This window comes from Lepidochelys kempii, chromosome 7 (assembly GCF_965140265.1).
Source record: "Lepidochelys kempii isolate rLepKem1 chromosome 7, rLepKem1.hap2, whole genome shotgun sequence".
NCBI classification, from domain to species: Eukaryota; Metazoa; Chordata; order Testudines; family Cheloniidae; genus Lepidochelys; species Lepidochelys kempii.
The window spans coordinates 98,619,501-98,643,532 of NC_133262.1; the positions used below are offsets into that span (position 1 = coordinate 98,619,501).

The 24,032-nt window shown below is 37.1% G+C and overlaps 1 protein-coding gene across 2 annotated transcripts in view; it reads right to left on the minus strand.

Moving 5' to 3' along the window:
* Window positions 1-3,374: 3,374 nt before the first annotated feature.
* Window positions 3,375-24,032, minus strand: part of JAKMIP3 (Janus kinase and microtubule interacting protein 3) — a 176,715-nt gene continuing 156,057 nt past the window's right edge. The window contains exons 24-25 of one of the 2 annotated variants that reach the window (XR_012160035.1): window positions 11,500-11,593; window positions 3,375-3,882 (exon numbers count right to left, since the gene is read on the minus strand). The gene's annotated coding sequence lies outside the window, so the exon portion shown is untranslated. The remainder of the gene's footprint in view (window positions 3,883-11,499; window positions 11,594-24,032) is intronic. The other variant, XR_012160036.1, reaches the window with a different exon arrangement.

The window sequence follows — 24,032 nt, forward strand, 5'->3', positions numbered from 1 at the left end:
CAGGGTGGCTTTACTAACAGCTGAATCTTTCACAGTCACCTCCCCTTTCCATAACTGTGTCCACAGTGTCACCGCTTCCCTGAGCCTCTGCCTGCCACGTTTCAGCCTATTAAATCTACCTTCGGTGTGATTCCCCCCCCCCCCGAAGGAAACCAACTGGCCTTTGGTAAACATATGCAGAACTTTTGGTGTCACCCCGATCCACACCACAGTGCAGCAAATGTGTCTTTCAGCTGCACTGAAACTGAAGCTATGCATAAGCTTCTTAAACTAATAATAAGGAGGGTGGACAGTGCCTGTAGTTTTCTAATGCAGGAAGTCAATAGCTGAAAGGCCTTTTCACCTTTTTTTTGGCTCTATAAATCTGGGAACAGCAATGCAATGGTGAATCTATCATGCCCGTTAAACGTTCAACCTGATTCTTTTACAGTGATAAACACTGAATGCCACTTCTGAAACTTAGTATTTCCTGATATAAACTATCAACAGTGAAGAAGTCACCCACTTTTAATGGAGTTAAATTTACAGGCTTCTCTAAGTACTGAGATTTTAATTTTCTGTCTCTTTATTCTTCCCAGTGAATAGTTCTGTTTTTCCTTAATAAAACAAACCTCTCCTCTCTTGCATTATTATTCTAGCCAAAAGAATAATATTTACATATGCCTGGATAGAGTTTGTGATGGTAATTTATTTCAACATTCTTTCCTAATTGGAATAATATTTAAATTTTGGGAAAATTTATGAATAATTTCTAAACCCATTAAGGATTTCAGAAAGACAAGCATTACATTATCTCTAGACATCATCTGATCTCAGCCATATAGCAATAAACCACATTTCATAGAATATTCTCTAGCTTGTATTAACTGAGGTAGGCTTGTAGTTTCTGAAAGGCATTGTCCCTTCTAATGTTGAATAGAATTAGGTCACCATACAGAGATGCAAGCTTAGGACCTTATCCAACACTCATTGAATTCAGTGGAAAGACTCCCACTGATTTCAATGGGCTTTAGATCAGGCTTTTAGGGCTCAATCCTGCAAACACATAAGCATGTGTTTAACTTTTACTCATGTGAGCAGACATATGGAATTTGTATGGGAGTAAGGTTATTCACATACATATGTATTTGTAGAATCATTCTTCATGTATGATGTAGCCATGGGGGAGATTCAGGTGATAATTTCACAATATTGCAGTAGAGTAAGTATTGCTACAGTTAATATAACAGATTCAAAGTCTTCTTTCTCACCACCACAAGAATAACAAAACACATTTTCTATTTTGAAGGTTTAAAACAGACTTTTTTATTAAAAGTTTACAATAATTTATGTATTTTACAAATGAATAGAAAGTCTCTTGATATATATCATATGAATCACAATACAAAAATATGTGTAAAATTTTGTAGTTGATCAACATACAGTCCTCGTTTAGGCCTGTCAATTACCATTTCAGCACTGAACCAAACATTACATATTTAGGATATGGTTATTAAGAGATTACATTAGAGAACACAAATAACTCATGGCATGTTTGCCGTAGGAGGAAACATTTTATATAATTTATATTTTGCATAAATTTACAATAGACCTTTTTATAAAATGTACAATAAATAAATACATGGTTTAATACACATATTCACAATATGATTTCCTGAGTCTAAACTAAATCCATTACTGTGCTAAAACACACTACCAATTGTAAGGTTTTAATGGTAGCATTATAGATGCAAAGCAATTTGGCATCAATCCACCAAGAATGACTCTCAGGTATATTGTTTTTCTTAACTACAAGTGTTTGTGTTAACAAGCTGTGTAAGGCACTCAAGGATATACTGAAGGCTACAGATATTACTAGAGTTGAACACTTTAAATAACAGCCACAGTCCTTCAACAGCTTGAACAATAGTTATAGGCCTGAAATACACGAAATATAGTTGTCAACAAATTAAGCTGCAATTCAAATGGATTTTAGTTTAGACAATCAAAAACATTTGTGTTGCTATGCACATGCTGTCTAATCAATATAATTAGTGTTATCTAGACAGTGAACATTTATGACTACTTCAGTGTCTCTTCAGAATCTCTCCTATTCTGAGTCAATGCATTTACACATAATTTTCAAATTCTCATAGGTGAAACTTACCTATCATAATATATTAATAACCAATCTAATGTTATATTTATTTTTATCTGGCCCTCAGTCTTGTAATAATTTGAAAGTAACATGCAAGATTTCGGGTTTTCTAAGAAAACATGTAGAAATTATGGTTTAACTTGTTCAACCCTTACTTGCATTGGTGAAAACTTATTCACTGGAATAGCCCAACCAGACTTACTTGTGTGAATAGTAAGTGCTCACCAGTGTAAGTAATGGTTGTGCAAACTAGCCTTATCTTTTAATTTCTAAGTTTTTCATTTTTATATTAAATCTATAAGAAAAAAACATTATTCCAAAAACCTAGATTTAGGCTAATGCCCCACCCTGTAATCCTATATTTTTAGGATCTGATTTTAAAAAGGTGCACAAGACCCATAAAAGAAAAAGATAGCAACAATCACAGGATCTGATACTGCTATCCTTACATAATGGCTTCAATGACACTGCAATTGGAGTAAAAAGTGTTATTCAACATAAGTTAGGTTGGTAGAATCAGGCCCAAAATGATTTAAAGTTGACAGTGAAATAAAATCTGTGTTTAAAATATGTAGCACATATATGTGAATGCAACATCTGTGTAAAAGAAATATTTTTAAAACATTAATTGAGCCATTTTTTCTTTTCTATGTACATAACATTTTTTTACATATAAACATTACATCTCCATAAGTATCATCACTTATTTACATGCTTCTTTGTCCTGTACATTTAGCTTTTTTTAAAGTGGGGTTTAAGAATATTTCATTTGGGGATGGGGAGAAGGGGAACTGAATTCTAGACATATATATACACACAACATGCAAAAACGTGGCCCACGTAAACAAAAAATAAATGTATTCAAGCTAGTTTCAGATACGCCTGCCTTTACATTCTAAACTCCTAACCATTGCATCTAATATTACCATGCATATCCACACCAGTAGCAGCATTTGAATTCCTAAGGTCACCTGGAACATTAGGTCTGTATAGTCAGGCATTTAATTTAAGGCATTTTTATATATGCCTGCATAGTACATTCCATTAAACTTTAATCCAACAATTTCTTATTTAGAGTTCAGTAACATCTCAGATAGAAAGTGGTTATATTATTATGTGTAATTCTAAGTAAATAAAATATTTAAAGACAACATATGTTTAAGTAGAATTAAACTGTACATTTAGGATTAAACAATGTTGCAAGCATGAAATGAAAAAGTCAAAATTAAATCAGCTATACAAATCCCAATGTTGGCATCTGTATCTTATCCAACTGGAATTAGTTGAAATACTTCTATCATATGGTCATATTTTCATATCAAAACTCACACTTCTTGATTTAAAAGGTCTTGACACACTAACAAATTGCAAATATAACATTTTGATGAGAAACACATTTCCTCATCTTTCTTTGTCATTTCCCTTTCTTTTTGTGTGGTTGCTTACAATACATGTATCCAGTACAGTTTGAAACATATACACTAGATGTGCCAGCTTTTGGAGGACTTTCTAGAATTTAAATTCTGAAGATTTTCTTCTTAGCTTCATTTATAAAATAAATGTATGAAAGCAGTGCAGAACAAAACAAACACAAGTATTTACTACAAAAGAGATTGCTCTTTCCAGCATGTAATGATAGTCCAAACTGTTTGGGTATTTCTATTTCATGAGATTTAGTAGGTTGTATTAGATAGCTATCAATTAAAACCAGTTAGAATTGGCTGCATCCATTTGCTGTTTTCTCACTGGAAGAAAATTGAAAGATAATGTAATGTAAAATTTTGAAGCTATATTGTGGACTTCATGCAGTATACAATCAATTTTTTTATTCACAAAAGTAATTAACAAAAGAACTAAAGCAAAAGAAAATATTAAAGTGACTGTAAAAATGTCATCCTTTACTTGACAGATGTAGTACCTGTTTTTATGTGGAGACCTATAAACTTGCTGTTGCAACAAAAATAAGTTTTTACTACTTTAAATCTGTCAGCACTGGAAAACCAGTAAACTATGGACGAATTAATTAGATTCTTCTCTGGTTTGTGCTTCATCAAAGGAAAGGTTAACTAAGTTCCAATTATCAACCCAAATTGTGCCTTGACATTACATCTGTGCAGTCCCATTTAAAACAACGTAAAGATGTTTAAAAAATGTCCATCAGATTGCATAGGTGGAACCTAGGGCAGATTTGTGACCTGGAGCCCTGTCTATTACTGTAGATGATGTACAAGCCAGAAAGAACATAATTCAGCTACCAGTTTGAGTTTGATGGTCTAGCATCAAGAAAAAAGTCTTCTATACTAAGCAAATTTTAATGTGGAAATCACTGTTTTATTCTGCAAACACTTATGCATGCGCTTAACTGTACACACCATAATACCATTAACTTCAATGGGCTTACTCACACTGTGTAAAATTAAGCATGTGCATAAGTGTTTGCAAAATCAGAGCTTAAGACACAATAATCATGAAGCCCACAATGTCACAGAATCACCTTCCAGACTTTGAAGCAAAAGTCATTAAATAACACCATTGTGGAAGCAAAGATACAACCTCATATTACATTAAAAATGTATCACATTTTTTAACTTGAAAAACTCTTCTGGAATCTTCTGATCACAGGAAACAAGTGGAATAAAAACAGAGCATGAATACAGCAGGTCCAAATTTTTCCCCCCACAGAAATTTTAAACAAAAATGAAAAATGTTTAGTCTTTCATTGAACTTTTCCATGGGAAATTTCAAGTTTTCAGCAAAAAAATCAAAACGGAAAGATTTTGTTTGAAAGTGGGAGTGGGAGTACCTCATGGGAATTGTTGTTTACTTCTCATCTAGCCATCCTTCTCTATGGGCCATGATCCCCAGCTGAACTATATCTTCCATAATGTACCACAGTTTCCCATTTTTGTGGGGGGAAACTGTGCAACATGGCATCCCTAGTATTGAATGAACAGTAGCTCTAAAGTCACCACAAGGCAATGTCTGTAAAAGACATTTTTCTGACTAAAATTATCCACCATTTCAAGCTCTGGTTCAGTTTACAGTTTTGCAGTCATCTGCATGAACATGGTATCTTGTAGACCTGCTCTGAGAAGGGTAAGCTGACATGATGGCAAAAATGTTACTGGCTACCTGGAGTCCTGTCTGTACTAACATTCTCATTGGCAACAACAATGGACAAATGTGGACAAAAAAGGCTAGTGTAGACCACCAACACTTGAGGTCTTTCCTCCAAGTGCATGAATACTGCAGCATAGTGGTTCTGAACTTTTCCATGCCAGGACCACTTTTTCCATACTGAGACTGCCTTCCCACATAGCCAGGATCTTGCAGGGAAGCCCCTGCTATTTATCAATATAGGAAGGGCAAGGATGCTCACAGTCCCTGACACCTATCTGCAGCCACTTTAAAGGTCATGACTACCAGGTTGAGAATCTATGTAATAGCACATTGGATGTGCAGAATGGGTAAATTCAATTCGAACATACTTCCTTTACTTTCTTTTAACCTTTTCAAATGTTGACAAGTGCAAGCCAGGGACTGGCAGTTGCAAAAGTGTAGTGGAATTTTCATGAAAAGTAAGAGAAAACATGTTGCGATATAAAAATGGAAAATAAGATGATGTAAGATAAAGACTCAGGAGAAGGAGCCAATTATTGTTGAGAAAGAGATCAACCCTATGTTGAATGGATGGTTGTCAGAATACCATTTGGAGAAAGGGATGGAATGGAAATGTAAACCAAATCTCAGATGGCTTAGATAAATTGAGGAGGATGAAGTGTCAAACATATGGCTTATTTAAACCTTCCAAAATTTCAGAATTTGAGATAGGATAACTTTTTAATGTACAGTAGCTCCTATGATGTAGAACCACTCATGATATATAAATATAACTACACATTTGCTATTGTACAGGTCACAATGTAACTAGACATTGAGACCATCCAGTGGCTGCTTCATGGAGGATATGTTTTCTTCCACCCATCAAGTTCATGCTAAACCACGGAAAAATACATCCTTGCATCCTAAATAAAAAAAGCCATCACCAAGCATGAACACATTCAAAAATACTCAAAAAAATATTTAGTGTATCATTCCTTGAAAAAGCAAACATTGCTGAGCAATCATATCAGCCTAAAAGGCTGTTAACCATGTCAAACATTGTGTATGACACTTTCCTGTCTCAAATATTATATGTTGTTTCCTGAATCTGGCACCTTTGATGGTATGGTTAAGACAATGAGAGCTGGAGGAACTAGACGTCTGACTGATTGCAATGATGATCCACCCTTAGGTCATTATTATAGCGTGTTTGGCTAGGGTTCTTTGTTTCAGTTACGCATTGGATGTTAGAATAATAAAGCTTGTAAGTTAATGAAACAACATTGTATAAGTGGATTACAGGCAAGTCTTCTTTCTCTTGTATACATTTTATGCTATATATGTGTTGCTTAGGCCACATATCCATCTCTGTCTTTGATACAAGCTGTGTGATGCTTTGGGAGATGTCATGAGTGGTCAGCTTAGAGGTCACACAGGTAAAGGGTGAAGCATTGTGAGTGGGGTGAATATTTCCTTAGAGATGTCGCCGTGGCGCAACTGGCTGAACTTCCTAATAGTATATGGGAGCTAGATGGCCCTCTATCAGAGACTAAAGGAGCAAATAACTCACTGAGATGAACCTAGCAGAATTTTCTAGAACTCACCTCCACTAGTGGGGAGGGTTTGTGACATTGCAGATCTGAAATGGAGCAGAGGCTTCCTAACCCTGTGGTTCAAGGCCATTTGTGGGGAAGTGATGCATGGATGCATCCCCGATGCATAGATTTAGGAGTTGTCCTGCATGAATGGATGATGGTCTACATTTTTGTTCCAATAATAAGAGCCATTTGCTGAGTCACCTTATGGCTACTCAGTAGAAGATGCCAAAGAGATGCCACAGCATTAACTCTCACTGAAATTTTCACATGGAGTTAATGGGCTGTGCAAAGAACTGTATCATGGAGAGGGCCACTGAAGCAATAATCCTGCAGAGTTCAGTTGAGGAATATCCATGGGACCCTGGAAGTGAAAGGAAAGGTGCAACAGAAGTGACACTCCACCTTTGCAGGAACACAGTAAATGCATTCAGATAGGGCTCCCTCAAGAAACATGCTTCATCCCTCTTTCCTTTAAAGTGCCCTATTACATGATTAATATTCTGTATCTGGAAGTTTAAAGTTAGCCATGACACAGATGAGAAAAGGAGGGGGAAACAGTTGTACTGAGGTAATAGAGAGCTATGTTTGTGGCAGGAACATAAAGACTGAAATCTGTTTTACTTGCATCCCCATACACAAGAAAATTCAAGAGGTAGGGCAGACTTAGCCAGAGGAAGCAAGCAACTTTAAACTATAAAATTATGCACAACTGTAGCCCAGATATGGGCCTAGCTAGTGGTTAAACTCTGAGCATGTACAGGAAGAATGCAGGTTGAGTAACTCCTCCTTAGCCCACCTGCAATATCCAGATCATAGAGGCAAGCAAAGAAATGAGATCCACTGCTCTGCTCGCGTACATGAATCTGTTGGCAATGAGATTTGCCCACAAATCTCCCTGGTAGAGATTTCACCCTTAGATGGTCTGCAGATATGAAATTAAGCTATCTGGGAAAAGAGCTGTTTTTCCAGGAGTAGAGAAGGAGACGAAATCAGGGATTTTAGAAAGCACTGAGTCTCAGCCTAACTGCTCCCAATGAAATCAATGGTAAAACTTCCATGTACTTAGAGCTCAGCCAAGTTGCTTTTGAACATTCCACTCTGAAGTTCTATGCCATGTATTTTAATAGTTTCAGTGAGAAAGTTTATCTTCAAGAATATTTTTGTTTTTTAATACTTTGTCTTACAACTTTTATTTTTTATAATTTCAGATTGCTAGTATTTGAAAATTTTATTGTCCTCAAAATTATGCTAGGTGCTTCGCAGAAGATCTGTAATGACACAGCTCCTGGCTCTGCAATCTAAACTCAAGATGAGACATGACAGAAGTTGACCAATGGTAGAGAGTAGATGTGGTGCAGGAAGTTAAGGGTTGTTGCTATATGATAATACAGTAATTCAGTTTAGGTAGGGGCCCTTCTTGGAGATTCAGTATTTCTTTATTATAGATACAAATTATTTATATATATACATTCACAGAGGTGTGTGATAGAGAAGATAAAGAAGCAATTAATATAAATTCACAGTGCTGTAGGGATCACGGAAGAGAGAAGATTTTGAGAGGGATTTAACTGAGGAGACAGTGGTAACTTGGTGGCCAAAGTAGGGAGTGGGGCTCCAACTGTAATGGATGGCATGGAAAAACACACTGAGAGATTGGTATTAAAAACAAATACAGCTGGCATCAAGGCTAACATACTTTTGGAGCAGAAGGGGTAGGAGGGTGACATGCTATGGGAAATTACATCTGCACATTCATTTCCTTTCTGTTAATACCATTTTTGGCAACAAAGCATGGGGTATGATTAAGGATGTGGTGTAAAACAGATCCTTTCCTTAGGTTTGCCAATGCATTTTGTGACTGATGTTTAATTTGTTTGATTGTAAGCTACTCAGGGCGGGGATCATGTCTTGTGCAATAACAAGCACAATATTCAGGATTAACACATAATAAGTAAGCTTCAGATTTGGATTTCAGTGAAGCTAGTACTCAACATGAGTGAGAGAGGCTGAACTGAGACCTAAATAAATGAATAATAATAAAATGCAACAGAAAATTGTGAAATATTTGTGAGTGCTGTAGAGGCTAAACAACTATATACATTAGAAACTATATATTAAACTTGAAAAAATAAAGATATTGCAAATTGATTGAACCGTAATCATATTTTGGTGAACAATGACAGATATATGACTACGTCCATAGTAGTTACTATGACCCCCGCTATGATTGCTGGGATCTCAGTAACTGTACCTATTTTGAAAGTACAGTCAGTGAGCACTATCTCAATTATTGGCTGGCACCTGTACCATGAAAAAAGCAGTAGTATCGGTATCATGTTGACTTCCAGTCACTCCATGGCCTAAAGGAGATGGAATTCTTGTAGTCTGGTGTGGCACCAGGAATTATTATGGTTGTGTATTAGATCAGGAGATGGTGAGCTTTATCTGCTCTTCCAGCATGTTTTAAAGGCTTTCATTCTTTAAGTTCTATGAGTTGTAAGGGTTGGTTTTTGGGGGGTTTCTTTTATTGGTCAGTTTCAGGTAAGACATTAAAATTGAAAACTTTCTGTGATAGGTCAGTTAGAGCAGGCAGTAACTCTGCACCCCAAGGTGAAGTTTAAACACATTTGTGATATGATTTATTTTAAAACAAAAACAATTGTGAAAAATGTCCTGACCTTTTAAAGGCCAAACATGAATACAACACAGCTTCTCTCACCAAAGGCCAGGAAAGGTACAAGGCATGGTTTGCTTAACAGAGACAAATATATATGTGTGGCTAAGTTCAGCAAAGCTCCAGAGAGAAAGAGGAATTCCCCCTCTCCCCAGCCAATTTTCCATTCCTCCTTATAAAGATCCTTCCTCCAGGACTCTCACCGGCAGACTAAATCCCCAGCTCCCCACACCTGCCCGAGTCCTGCTATCCTGCAGCCATTGTAGGCCATTTCATTTCTGTAGAGGGAAAGGGTAACTAACCCATTCCTAGGCAGTCTCTGGACAGGATTTATATAGCATATGATGTGGTAAAAAAACAAAAAGAAAAATAAGCAATCCCTAAAAAGATACAGAACTCAGAGAAATACAAAATTATTAAAGGTGGCTATTAATCATCACTTTCCTATCTAAACTAATGGCACTCTAATCCAAACACCACCATGCAACTTAGAGCAGTGGTTTTCAAACTGCGGATTGCAATCCAATACTGGGTGGCAGAATGTAAGGCACTGGGTCATGGCAGCTCCAGTCAACACCGCCGACCAGGCTGTTAAAAGTCTCATTGGTGGTGCTGCCCAGCTAAGACAGCTTGTTCCTACCTGTTCTGACACTTCGCTGTGCCCCAGAACAGATAGCAGCAGGTTCGGCTACTAGACGGGAGGAGTGCCATGGGGCTCTGTGCACTGCCCCCACCCTGAGCACCAGCTCCACCTTCCCATTGGCCGGAAACCAGTCAATGGGAGCTTGCGGGGGTGGTGCCTGCAGGCGAGAGCCACGCGGAGCCGCTTGCGTACCTCTGCCTAGGAGCCGGACCTGCTGTTGGCTGCTTCTGGGGCACAGCGCTGTCGGTGGTGCCAGGACAGGCAGGATGCCTGCCTTAGCACTCTGCTGTGCCACTGACTGGAGCTGCCTGAGGTAACCCCACACCCGATCCCCGAAACCCCCTGCCCCAGCCCTGAGCCCCTCCTCAAACCCAGAGCCCCTTCTTGCACCCCAAACTGCTCATCCCTGGCCCCATCCCAGCACCTGCACTCCCAGCCCAGAGCCCTGACCCACTCCCGCACCCCAACGCCCTGCCCTAGCCCAGAGCCCCCTCCCATACCCTGAAACCCTCATTCCCGGCCCCACCCTGCAGCCCTCATCCCCACACTCCAATCCTCTGCCCCGGCCCTGAGACCCTCCCACACCCCAAACCCCTCATCCCCAGCTCCATTGGGTTGCAGGCATCAACAAGTTTCTTCAACTGGGTCACCAGAAAAAAAGTTTGAAAATTACTGACTTAGAGGACCTAATAACAAAGAGAAGTGGGCGGCACTAGAGGTGGAGTCAAGATAACGGACGTAATTCTACATAAAGCCAAATGATATAATTAACTGTGTTCACTGAGGACCATGTCCATATCAATTGACGTATCATTCTTTAGCTGTTTTGTGCTAACTTTTCTATGGAAGTGGCTAGAGGATTTTTTGTTTATTCATTTTAAATGTTATTGTTTTCATCCCCGCCCAATTCAAAAACAGTGAAGGGATTTTTCCTAAAATTTAATACACACACAAAAAATCACCTTCCAAGCATGGGAAAATTCAACTGAAGAGGTGATTTCTCAGAAGGTTATAAACATACAAAAAAAGAATGTATCATGGAAACTTTTTCAAAAATTAGGATAGTAGCAGAACAATGGCAACTCTGTACATGAGCTCTTGTTATTGGTGACTCATTATGATATCATTTAAAAATCAACCTTAAAATGGGAGTGATCAAAGATTATGGATAATAATTCACATTGAAAATGAACAATTGATTTAAATCAGTCATTTATCATATTACTGCATATCCCACTACCAATACTGTAATTCAAGGGCATATATAGGATAGCTAAAGGGATTTACTAGCAGTTTGCTTAAACACATCTCCCTGAGCTGAAAATCACATTTCACATGATCATACCTTTAGTATTCTTCTAGTAGGAGGACAGGAGGATAATGGTTAATGGATAAGACCATTCCCAATCGACATTCAGCAGACGGTCCATCTGTCCTTACTGCCAACATTGAACCAGGCATTAGTAGCATAACCACCATATGGCTTAGAGAAACAGACACTGTTAGCACTGCAAGTGGGTTGTTTTATTATTCTTTGGGGACAATAGGATGAAGTTTATATTGAAGAATGTAATGTCATTAAAACTTACATTGAACAGCTGAATGAATGCTTTCCAGTACTTTATTCTGCTTCTTTAGATTGAGTTTAAAAATATAATTTTCATTTGGTTAGTTTTTCAAAGAAAGAGATGATTTGCACCAACTCAATTGTGTGATGCTGTTATCCTAGGCTAACAAAGAAAGTTAAAGAAAGGTAAAAACAAGTAATAGGAATGCTAGGTGAATGCAATGTTGGAAACAGTGGGAATAAGCAATCACAGGGTAGTTTATTGATGGGAATTACAACTGCAAAATAATATCTTCTTCTCTCTGATCTAAGTGGAAGGTATGAGACAGCTTCCAGAAACAGACGTACTTTTCTCAGGGGAGGAAGAAAAAAAAAATACAGAATGAAGTCAGGATGATGTCCCAACAGATAATTAAGAAACTGCTGTCATCAGCTGACTAAAATAAAAAACAAAAAACAAATCCCCTCAGTGTCTAGACAGGATCTATCCTTGAAATAAGAAAGAAGTGTGCAAAGCAATAAGATAAACTCTTTCAGGTATACTGAAAACCTCACTGGAGACAGGGCAGGTGGGAAGGGCTTATTGAATTAGTATGAAATTCACGTGAAGAAGAGTTCTAGAGGACTATGAATCTGGAGTGCAAGTATGAAAAATACATCACGGTGAGAATAAAGTTACAACTAGAATATTTGATTTAATTATAGTTAGTATGGATTCACATTAAGGCATCACAAAATAAGAAAAATATCTTGAAGAAATAACTAAGAGATAACCAGGTGAAATCCATGTATGGACTTAATTTAGCTGGATAGCTGGATAACATCTGATATACTGCCATACCAAATATTACTCTATCTGGTGAGTTAGCGAGGGAGTGAACTACTTAAAAGGCTAGACACCCCAAAACAAACCCAGTATCATAACTGGCATTAACTGGCAATCTTGACAACAGTCTCAGCAAAGAGACGAAGGATGAAATAAGAAGAGGCTGAACAACCCTTTAACAGCTGGAGGTAGTCTATCTGGAACTGGACTGAGGTATACTTCTGGACAGTGAGCATAAATAAGTGACTTCTGGCTCCAGAACCTGTCAATCTAATACTTTTCATGAGCTAAATTCACTAAAATACTGTTTCAAACCCAATGTCACATGACATAACAGCTATTGTGTAGGACTGGAAGAGACCACACAGAATTCATGGCTCCTTTCACCATAAACGTTTGTTCCTATGGCTACCGCTTGGCCTCACATTTGGTATTACCCAGTGTAGCTTTCTTTGGCTTTGCTCATGAAATGTCTTTGAAATAAAAATGCTAATACTGAAAGTCTGAGAAAAGACCCTCAGTTGTATAGCAACTACTAATCAATTCCACTGTTAATCACTGACTATAAAATATTCATCACAATGGTTGCTGTGAATTAGGTAATTCTAACAATGTGATATTCAGCCCAAGCAGGGTTCATCCTTCCTGAGAGAAAAGCAGCACAGTACGAAGATTATACGAGTATAAAACATAAAAAGAGATGGAACCAGTAGCTTATCCATAGATATTGAAGAGGCAATCAATCAATGAAAGGGGGATTATTTATTATATACAATGTGAAACTATGGCTTCAGAGAAATATTATAGAAATAATACAAACACCATGGTTTCAATTCTATTCCCTTTGTAGTTTCAATTCTACTCCCTAACTAGGGCTTTTGCTATTGACTTCAATAGAAAAAGCCTCAGGTCCTATCTTCCCAATCTTCAATCCTGGCAAGAATGAAGACACTGAATTCCATTAAAAAGGAAAACCCTCTTAGTTGCCCTATCACTAGCAACTTATAGAGTGTCATTGAGAATCAAAAAGTGAAAGGAGTCAATTTATAGCATGTAAAATTCACATTTTATCACATGTAGATAAGCTATTGTTCATTTTACATATGGGAGGAGTCATCAACAACATGAGAAGAGGAAGAATTATGTGGGGAGAGGAATATGGAGGTAGTTTTGGAATTGATTTTTTTCCAAAAAAGAAAAACCAACAGTGGTTGCTTATTCAAAATAAGCCCTGCCAAAGTTTAAATATATGACAGTGGAGATGGCTGGCCAGCTCCTTGGCTAGTGTAAATTGGCATTACTCCATTTGCTTAAATGAAGCTATGTATGTCCATTTACACCACCTGAAAATCTGGCCACATAGTTGTGTGTTTTAAAGCTTGTAGAAGCTATGACTGCAGCCCATCCACAGGAAGAATTTCCCTTATCCTCTTTTTGAGGCTTTGCTATAACTAGTATCTGTCTATTTGAGCCTTCTGAGCACTAGAAGACTATTCACCTGCTTAAAGTTAAGCTCATAATTAAATGCTTTGCTGGATTGATGCCCAATTAAACAAAACAAAGCTATAGAAAATTAAGAAACTGCCATGGGCCATCATCCTGTTCAGGTCTAAAACACAACTGATTACTAAAGGCAAATATTTTTCAGATTTAAGAACTCTGAGCTACATTCCCTCCCTTGATGTACATGACCTGATGAAATTAGTGCCTGTGCATGCATCCTCAAAAGCAGAATTTGCTTCACTTTTTCTTTTTGATTAAAAACTTTAATTTGCATCTTACTTAATGTTATGGTGAAATAAGGGGCCAAACAAGGTGATGTAACTGGGCCTAGCTATTGGAGATTTGGGCTAAGATTTTTCTAGCAAAAATAAAGTTTTCACACCTTTATAAACAGTAATGGGTAGAGAACTTTCTGCATCTCAGGCATACTAGCTAGACCTCGGAAAATCTAGGGAGAGGAACTGAGGAACTGCCACACTATTAATGGATATTCTACAGAGGGCACCTATAGTCAGGGGGAAAAAATATTCCTCTGATACTTACACAAAAGGATGTATTGGATAGCTCTGATGTCAGAGAGGTTTAACTATATTCCAAGTTTGAAATATAGCTAATGGCATCATAGAAAAAATATAGAGGTCATTGGCAATAGAACTTCTTTGAGATAGGAATGGGCTGTTCCAAAAGCAAGCCATTTTCAGGGAGATATTTTTTACAATAGAAAACTATATGGGCTGCGTTGTAGCCCCATCGCTTCATGAGTTCACCATCTAGAGAGGTTTTTTCACTAACTTTTGGTCATATCCATTAAGGGGTAGATTGACCTTCAGAACTCAGCCCCAAGCACAGGGTGGGGTGTACCTGTGTCACCTCAGGAGGAGATCTGGAGCTTCTCCTATTTCCTGTTGCTCTTGGAGGGGAGGTGAAGGCACTTAGTAGGTTACTACAACCCCTTCTGTGGTGCAACTTACTTCCTCCTGCCAGCTTTGCTGGATGACACATGGGAAGTAGAGCCATTAGACCCACTTGCTCCCCACTCACTCATGGGCAGCGGGGATGAGTATTGGACACATCGCTCTTGCTCTTCCCCTTGGACTCCAGCCACAGTTGGAGAAAATCTTACATGGACATGCAGTGAGTAAGGTTCATGGCCTTACTCCCTTGCACTGCTATGTAGGACCAGGGCACAATCTTGTTCTAAATATTGCACATTTAAACTAACATAAGTATATGCTTATAGTAGCAGGGGCCAGATATGATACGGCTGCAGAGAGTCTTGTATATTTTGGCCAATACTGCACTAAAGTAAATAAATGAATAACTAAGCCAGAGTTGTGTATCTCCTAAATAGTGTCTGTTAATATTTACTCAAATAAGGTGTTTAGGATGAAATTTTCAAAAGCATCTACACTTGGCCTGACTGCTCTCCTTAAAGACAATGATGAAACTTTCAATAATTTCAGTGGGTGCAAAATTAGTCCAATGATGAGCACTTTTGAATTTATTTAGTTTATAGCAAAAATGGATAGACCAAAATATACCACATCAAACCAAACCAACTCTGTAGGTACTGAAAATGATTTTGTCATGAAAATTTCTGCAGATTGACATATGTGGAGATTGCTAATTCCCAAAACAAAAATAGTTTCAAAAAGCAGGTAAGGATGCTGTGTGATAATATCAGTTACAAAATCCAAACAGCTAAGAGCAAGGCAATCAGTAATTAAGCACATAATAGATCTTATGTTACGCACATAATGAACTAACATCATTATTCTCAAATATAAAGAAATGTATCATCACAACACAGCTGTCTTAAATCTCCATTGAATTGGTGTTTGGAGTGTATCTTTGTTATATTGACTTTGGTATTTAAATATTTTCTTTTAAGGGATACTGTTACATGAAAAATATCATTGAATATGTTTATCAATGAATAGGGGTTTTTGGTAAATTACTTATAATTGTTGCTGCTTGAAAATATTTTTATATTTCTTTCAATAGGAAAATACTATTACATTATCAATTAATCTTGTAAATACTTTCACACATGGCTAGTCACACTAAAGTCAATGGGACTACTTGTGCATAAAAGTTTACCATTCACATGCATAAGTACCTGTAGGACCAGAGTTTAAATGTCAAATCCAAGCTCCCAACTGCATTGAAGTCAATCTATTTTTCTCATATATAGCTAGCACACTAGCTTTTAAAGGCGATTTAATACTAATGGAGTGCCATCAAATTCAATAGGGCTCTACATGGGGACAAGATTCTGCCACTCACATTAGATTGCAGAATTGGGGCTATAGAGCTTTATAATGAAAGCCGCTTGCCTCTCTGTAATCCGCGGATGAGATACTGACCCAGATGACAGGGCAGTTCTGTCTCCAGGTTCAATCACTGTGCACTTTGCTGAAATTACTAACAAGGATGATGATGAAAATATCTGCTTTTTGATTATTGTCATTCAGTCATCCTTAAGGCTTTATACCATAAATGGACCCATGTATAAACGAAGACAATAAATTTCAACTCCTTTGGGTTTCTGAAATGAGCAACACCATCAGGAAAAGTGCAGCTTCAAAATGACATAGGACCTTGTGGCATCGTTAGGCCTACCTGCCTCTTTTTAATAGTGTCTTGAGAAAATCTAATGCAGACATGCTATAAAAATGCTTTCGGTAAGATGACGTAATGCTGATTCATTGATGCTCATTAGTAGCATTTTTAACAGCTATTTTTGTTCTATTAACATTGATTTAAAAAAATAGTTAAAATATTTCCATAATTAATACTGCATATCATGTTTTTTAAAAAAAGAGAGCATGTAACATTTTCTTTTAAAGAATATTTTTAGCAGTCATATTACTCATAATTCTGTCTTGCAGTGATGCAAGATGGAACAGAAAAAAGAATTGTGGCTAAAACTGTTTGAGGATGCATGCATCATCAAAACAGCAGCAATATGACGATATGGTTTTGGTTTGTTATGCTTGTACCAGAGCATGCTTCATTGGATCTGCTCATCTTCAGCATGTTTCATTCCAAGAATAACGGCTAATTCTGTACTGAGACAGAGCAATTTTGCAGCTTAGAAAACACTGGCCCAAATTCATCCCTCCTGTAACTCCCCTGAAGTCAGTGGTATTATATCAAGGGTAAATCTGGACTACTGTGTATGTTTAATACGAATACTCGGAAAGTCTGTGTCAACCCACAGTCACGGTTAACAACCCTAAAGTAGGGTTATGGTGAGAAAAGAAACTAGAACTTTCAGCAATCATTATAATCACTTTGCTAATTACGCCTGGTTTTTTTTTCCCTCCTTTGCCGTCAGTCTGAGTCTGATGTGGCTCCTTGTTGAGCTGGACCCTCATGGCTAGAAGTCATATTTGCAGTTCAAAGAAGGAGATGGCTCAGTTTCAGGCAGCCAGCTGATACCTAGCAGGCTTGTGACTTACTAGATGTTATGAGGTCCCACACAAACACAAACTGGTCAAGGATCCCACCCACTCAAACTGGGGAATCCATGGCTATGGGCTTTATGAATACTCAAGAAGTGGCCATCAGGGCAGAATAAGAGTAACTCAGCATTTCTAGGGGAAAAAATCAGTGGCAAGGTCTTTCTATTCAGCCTGGTTTATCTTTCACTTTCCATTTTCTCATCCGCTACTCACCTTCAGCCTTCTTCCATATTTTGCTCAATTTTAAGACAATTCCCTACTACCCCAGGTATTGGACTCAAATATTCATTTAATTTTGCTGAGACATTTCACAGTATCCCAGATGCGATTACCCCATAACCAGAGTCTTTACAAATTAATTATTGATTCCTATGACATTCCTCTTTCTTCTTAAATGCAGCATGGTGGCTATACCAGAGCCCCAGTACTAGACCTGATTCAGGAAAGAATTCCTATTCAGTACAGGACACAACATGTGATTAACTTTAAGTACATGGTTAAGTCTCATTGAAGTCAATAGGATGTAAGCAGGTAGCTGAAGTTAAGGACATGCTTAAGTGCTGTCCTGAATTGGTGCCCAATAGCCCAATGTAAAGATAGGCTGCTTCAAAATTCCATGGTGATAGATCAATTGCAATACTCCACATATGGACGGCAAAAATGATAGATGGAAGCTTATTATACAATATTTTTAAAACAAAATTAATAACCAACACAATATTTTTGAACATTTTTGTGTGTGCTGATTGTTATGATGTGGTGAGTCCTTATAAAGGGGGCTTCATTCCTTTTTGGAATGAAATCAGTTTGGAATGGGTTACAGATTTTTTAGAAGAAAAAAATTCTGCTAGGAAACAAAGATATTGGCTTTGTAACAATATAAGTGGTATTTGGGAAAGGTAATGGTGTTGTGTATAGAAAGCAATTTATGATGTTATTTCACTGTTTATTGTATATTTCTGGTAATTTGTAGAATACATTATGTTAGTCTGTTTCCTCAGCAAAGAAAAAGTAGTTTAAATGTTTAGTTCTTACAATTATTGAGGTTGTGGGGCTTTTATGAGTCTCTAAAGCCAATTCTTAACTTCTCTGCTCTACAGAAACATCCATTTTTAATGTATGTGCAATATCTACATGGCTAGAACCCATTACGTAGCACACATGGTTGCCTATTCTGCCCCAATCCAAAGGGCACTCAAGTCTAACTGCACAGAGTTTTGACAGATAGAACAAAATGAATGTTAAATTTTGACATGCTGAAAATTGGGAATCACATTATGGAAACTTTGTGAAAACTCTGGCTAAGGAATCCCCGAGGCCAAGCCTGCTTAGCTATGTAGCACTGGACCAGTGTAAAAAGTTTGATTTCTGGTATATTTCATGAAGGGCCCAACTTTCAAAATTAACTTTCTGAAGAGCACAATGAGCCCTTTGGTGGCAACAATGAGTAATTTCATATCTAAGTGTGCATTTGCATGTGTAAATGAGGGATCTGTATGTGTATTTTAGGCATCAACTTTTGAAAACTGGAAATGAATACAGTCGCCACTCATTCTCTGGTCATTTTCGTAGTGGACAAACAAGTTGAAATTTCGAAACAGTGCAGCAGATGTCACCACTTCCATTAAACTTTAATGGAGGATGTGTGGCTAAATATCCTGCACTGCTTTGAAAAAAGTACCTCCTATAGTGGGATTCTGGCTCAATGGCATAAAAATAAACCTGATTCTTATTTATTGTGTTGATCCTGAATGAGAACTCAATAAAAATACACAGTCTAAACTGATCTGCAAGTACAGTGAGGCATGAAACAATGGAAGCAAGACAATCCTTTTCAAGAACCTTGCTGCTGACATGTTTTACTTTTTATTACAGATCTCCAGGTCACTGATACAGGAACATTTGCTGCTTTAAAGTATGGCATTTAAAATAAGAATACTTACACTGTAAATCAGCAAAGAGCTTACTCAAGCCAGAAATGTAGAGTAAATGCAGAAAATCCGGACTGACACTCTGCCCATAATTCACGCTTCTTTTGGGAAAAAATTCCCTTCCTCCTCTAGAGAAGTGCTTAATCTTACTTATATGTAGTTCTCTTTTGTAGCTGACCTTTTAATGGTAGTTTTTAGAATATATACTTATAATTAGTACACCCTTTAAAAACTTTATTATAGATTTACAGAATCTAGGACTCCATAAAGGCATTCCTGGTACAGATACCCCATTCCAATTTGAGAAACATCACATTTTTCATAATTTGAAATTCATTCTGGGAAACATGATATTTACCCTGGCATGATGAATTCCAGCCATTTTACAATGCTCCTAACTCAGTGACCATAGTAATTTTATTAGTACATGCTAGTATCCTATAGTTCACGCTGTTCCTTCTAATTCTCTTTTTATCCATTCTCTAAATGTCAAATGTGTTTTCATACTTACAGCAATTTAAGAGGAAAATTAACTATAAACTTTGGAAAAACCGATGAAGAGGCAAAACTTCTCCAAAATCTCTGGGTGGAGCTGCATGCTTCCTTCACAGTGGAGGGATTTGGGAAGGGAGAAGTAGACACAGGATGAAAAACTGGTCCCAATGAAGTCACTGGCAAAACTCCCATTGGCTTCAATGGGGCCAGCATTTCACTTATAGTCTGAAAACTGTGTGAAGACCAGGGTTCTAGGGGGCAGTACTCTGCTTTCCCCAAAGGATATTGGCCTTATTTGGAATGGTCTTTCCCTTTGCACTCACTCTGGGCAGTTAATAGCCAGAGAGGAGACTGAAAGCTGATTCTAGCAGAATTAACTATTGTACAGATTTCCATTGAGAAATCTGCTGAGTCCAATAGCAGTGAGCCACAGAAAACAGATACTCAATAGAGACAGGTTTCAGAGTAGCAGCCGTGTTAGTCTGTATCCACAAAAAGAAAAGGAGGACTTGTGGCACCTTAGAGACTAACAAATTTATTTGAGCTCTAAAGTGCCACAAGTCCTCCTTTTCTTTTTTCAATAGAGACAACCTGTCCTGTTCTGTATTAATCCCCAGAAATCTGCAGAACCCTGACTATGCAGAGCTCACCTGGAGGGTCTTCCACTGCCTTGTAGGTGTTGTTGGGGTGAAATAGAGAGAACATGCTGTCTTCACCTCACACACATATTCTCTGGCCTTCTTAAATGCTAGTTTCTTCCCCTCTGTTATATTTGTAAAGTCCAATTTAAATGTTACAAAGTATATGCCTTTAATCATGGGATTTATAGTCATTGCAAGGTTAAAAGTTGTCCTAGAATTAATTTAAGCCTTCTAAAAGTTTAAGAATCTGATCACCTAAAATTGCAACAAATAAAAATAGCAGACGGTAGGCCAAATCCTTCTTACAATGACATCTGTCAAATCAGGATTCAAACAAAAATTAGCAGGATCTAAAATCTTGAGAATTAACAGTAACTTTTGACATTTCTCAAAAAAATTTCCCATTATGGATATATTTTAAAATAGTATTAGAAGACATACAGTATGTTGTGACTGTGATAAAAGAAGCTAAAATACAGTAAAAAAATCTTACTATATTACAGATACCATATTCTTTCCAATTTTGTTGTTTAGTGGGTATGTTTAAAAAAACAGGGTTGAATTCACAAAAAGGATTTGGCTAGAGCTCTGTGAACTATTTCACTGCAAAACCCTAAACCAGGTGAATCTGCTTGGTTTTGGATTTACATTCAAAATTCAAACCAGTAAGGTTTCATTCAAGGTTATTGCTAAGCCCTCAATCCTTTCATCAAAATTGGCAGGAACATATTCTTCTCTTTTTGCTGAGACAAGAATGTTTAGATGAATTACACTGGTTTATTTCAGATTTCATCCAGTTTCATTGCAACAAATCATGTGGTAAGTCACATGTTAGATTTTCTGATTGGCAGAGCCTACACACATCGGATTTAAAAGATCAGCCATGATGCCATTTACACTCAGGTGTTCACAAAGGGAGGCTGTGAAGAGCTGAGTTTTGTTCTTCCAGTTTCTAAGAGGAAATACATTAGGAATCAATGAGTTAAACCAATATTTGGGAATTTGGTTTAACATATAGTGTATTTTAAAACACCTGGTGCACAAACAATAATTCATACATGCAACACATCTCTTTCTTTGTCTATAACTGGGGAACTCCTTTCACAGACTCAGCGTCTCTGAGATGGTGTCAGGGAAGGAATTTCCTAACCCCTATTGCTCCATGGTGAACCATGTTGGGGCAGCCAGACATAAGCTCCTTCAATATATTAGCAGCAGTTTGTAAATGTATCATATGACAGGTGTAATGAATAGCATTGCCAGAATTATCTTTAATATGCCCATAAGCATTATACGCACCATAAGTAACCTATTAATGTATAAAGCTGTGATTCTGAAACCCTTACTCATGATGAGTACTAATTAGTCATACAATTAGTACTGTTGAGGAAATGGGACTAGTCGCATGAGTTAGGTTTATAGGGTCAGGACCTGAGGTAATGTACCAAAATCACATTTATATTAGAAAATATTAGAACATTGACTGTAATTTCACTTTAGAGTTCAACTATGTATGTTAATATGAACAAACTAATTGTACTTCCCAACAAAAGAATCAAAGCAAGCAAAAAAAAAAAAAAAAAGAGATCCGAGATTGCTCAGCAAACAGATGGTTAATATTCCAAAACAAACAAATAAACAAAACCCATAAAGTGATTGAAATGTAGGTATCAGTTTAATTATTTATTTCTTCGTGGTTTGTGTTAAAGTAAATTGGATTTGTTCATTATAATCTGGATTTGAATGAACAGGGAGAGCTAATACTTAATAGAGAATTATACACAAATCTCCCAAGATCTGAAGTCCTATGGACTCCCATTAAGATAGACCAGTGTTTGAACTTCCTCTAAAGCAATTTTTCTCATTTCACTGCATGTATAATTTATGCTTTTTCTTTAAAAAATGCCCAAAGCTTTATCAGATATACTAAATTGTTTAAGGAGATTCCTATTTATATTTGCTAACTCAGAATGTCTGCCCCACTATGGAATTTATTTTAAATACATCTTGCACTGAAAAAGAAATGACACTCTTTAAACAGCTGAGTCTACTGAAAAAACAAATATGATTTTCATATAAACTCATTAGTTATGCATAGTTATGAAATATGCAATAACAATAAATAGAATTAAAGGGCTCAGCAAACTGACAAATTATATTTCTCCATTCCCAGCACAAAAGTGAAACACAACTGATTAGATTATAAATGAGATTCCTCATCTCTTTCATCTTTGACCCTTAAAATGATTCAGGGAAAATGAACAGTTCAGTAATTCATTTTAAAAAACCAACAACCCTGACATAACCACTAAATGCAATTAAAGTGCGGGGGGAGGGAGGGCACTATGTAAATGGTTTGTTCTGACTGACCACTGTATAAGCTTTTTAAAGGATTTCTACTAAGATCAGAAAGGAGTAAGAATCAATTGCAGGAGAGCTAACAAGAGGAGGAAGACAAGACACTATAAACCTGTCACAAGCAAATATTAAAGGCATTGCAATTACAGATTCTAAAGTACTGGAGACTTGCCTAGTTTAGAAAAAGCACCTAAACTCAAAGCCAGTTAGTGATATCCTTACTCACACTGAATTGTACCTTACTCCACAAGTAGTCCCAGTTAAGTCAATGGAACTATTCATGGAGTAAGACATTATATGATGTGAGTAAAGGGGTGAAATCCTGGTTCCACTGAAATCAATAGGCGTTTTGGCATTGACTTCAATGTGGCCAGGTTCCCCCCACCTCTCCCCAATATAACATGATCTGGTCCTCTGGAAATAGTTATTTTTATGTGGAAATATGTAGTTTAAAACAATGTCTTTTAGTATTTTAATTTGTGAACTCAGGGCCTGATCTAATATCCACTAAAGTCAATGGAAGACTCTTATTCACTTCAGCGGGCTTTGGATTAGGCACTAGGTGAATGAAGAGTTAAAAGTTATATTTATTTGTAAATATAGCTACATTCTCTCAAGCACTCAGCATGAGGTGGCTAATGTGTTGGGAAAAAGAAAAGAAAAGAAAAGAAAAAGAAAATGCCGTTATGAGATGATTATAAATGAATATAATTATGAAGTGCATGGTTTGGAGTTATACCTGTAACTGAAATTGGAATTTGGGCAGGTATTTTCATTAGGTTCAGATTCTGAGCTCAGTTACTCTGGTACAAATCCAAAGAGATTAGCTTGAGGTGTACCCTTGAATTCCTCTCACCCACACAATACCAGTACAGCCACAATACTTTAGGGTTAGAAGCCATATAAATATTTGTTTGAATATGGCATTTAGTGAGTAGCCGATAATAATATAAAATCAATAATAAGTCTCAAAGTGCTTTAAAAAGTGAGTACTAATAGGCATTAATATTCCAATTTACAGATAAGGAAAATGAGATGCATAAAAGTTATGGGATCTAGCCATAGACCACACTTCCTTCTTATTTATAGA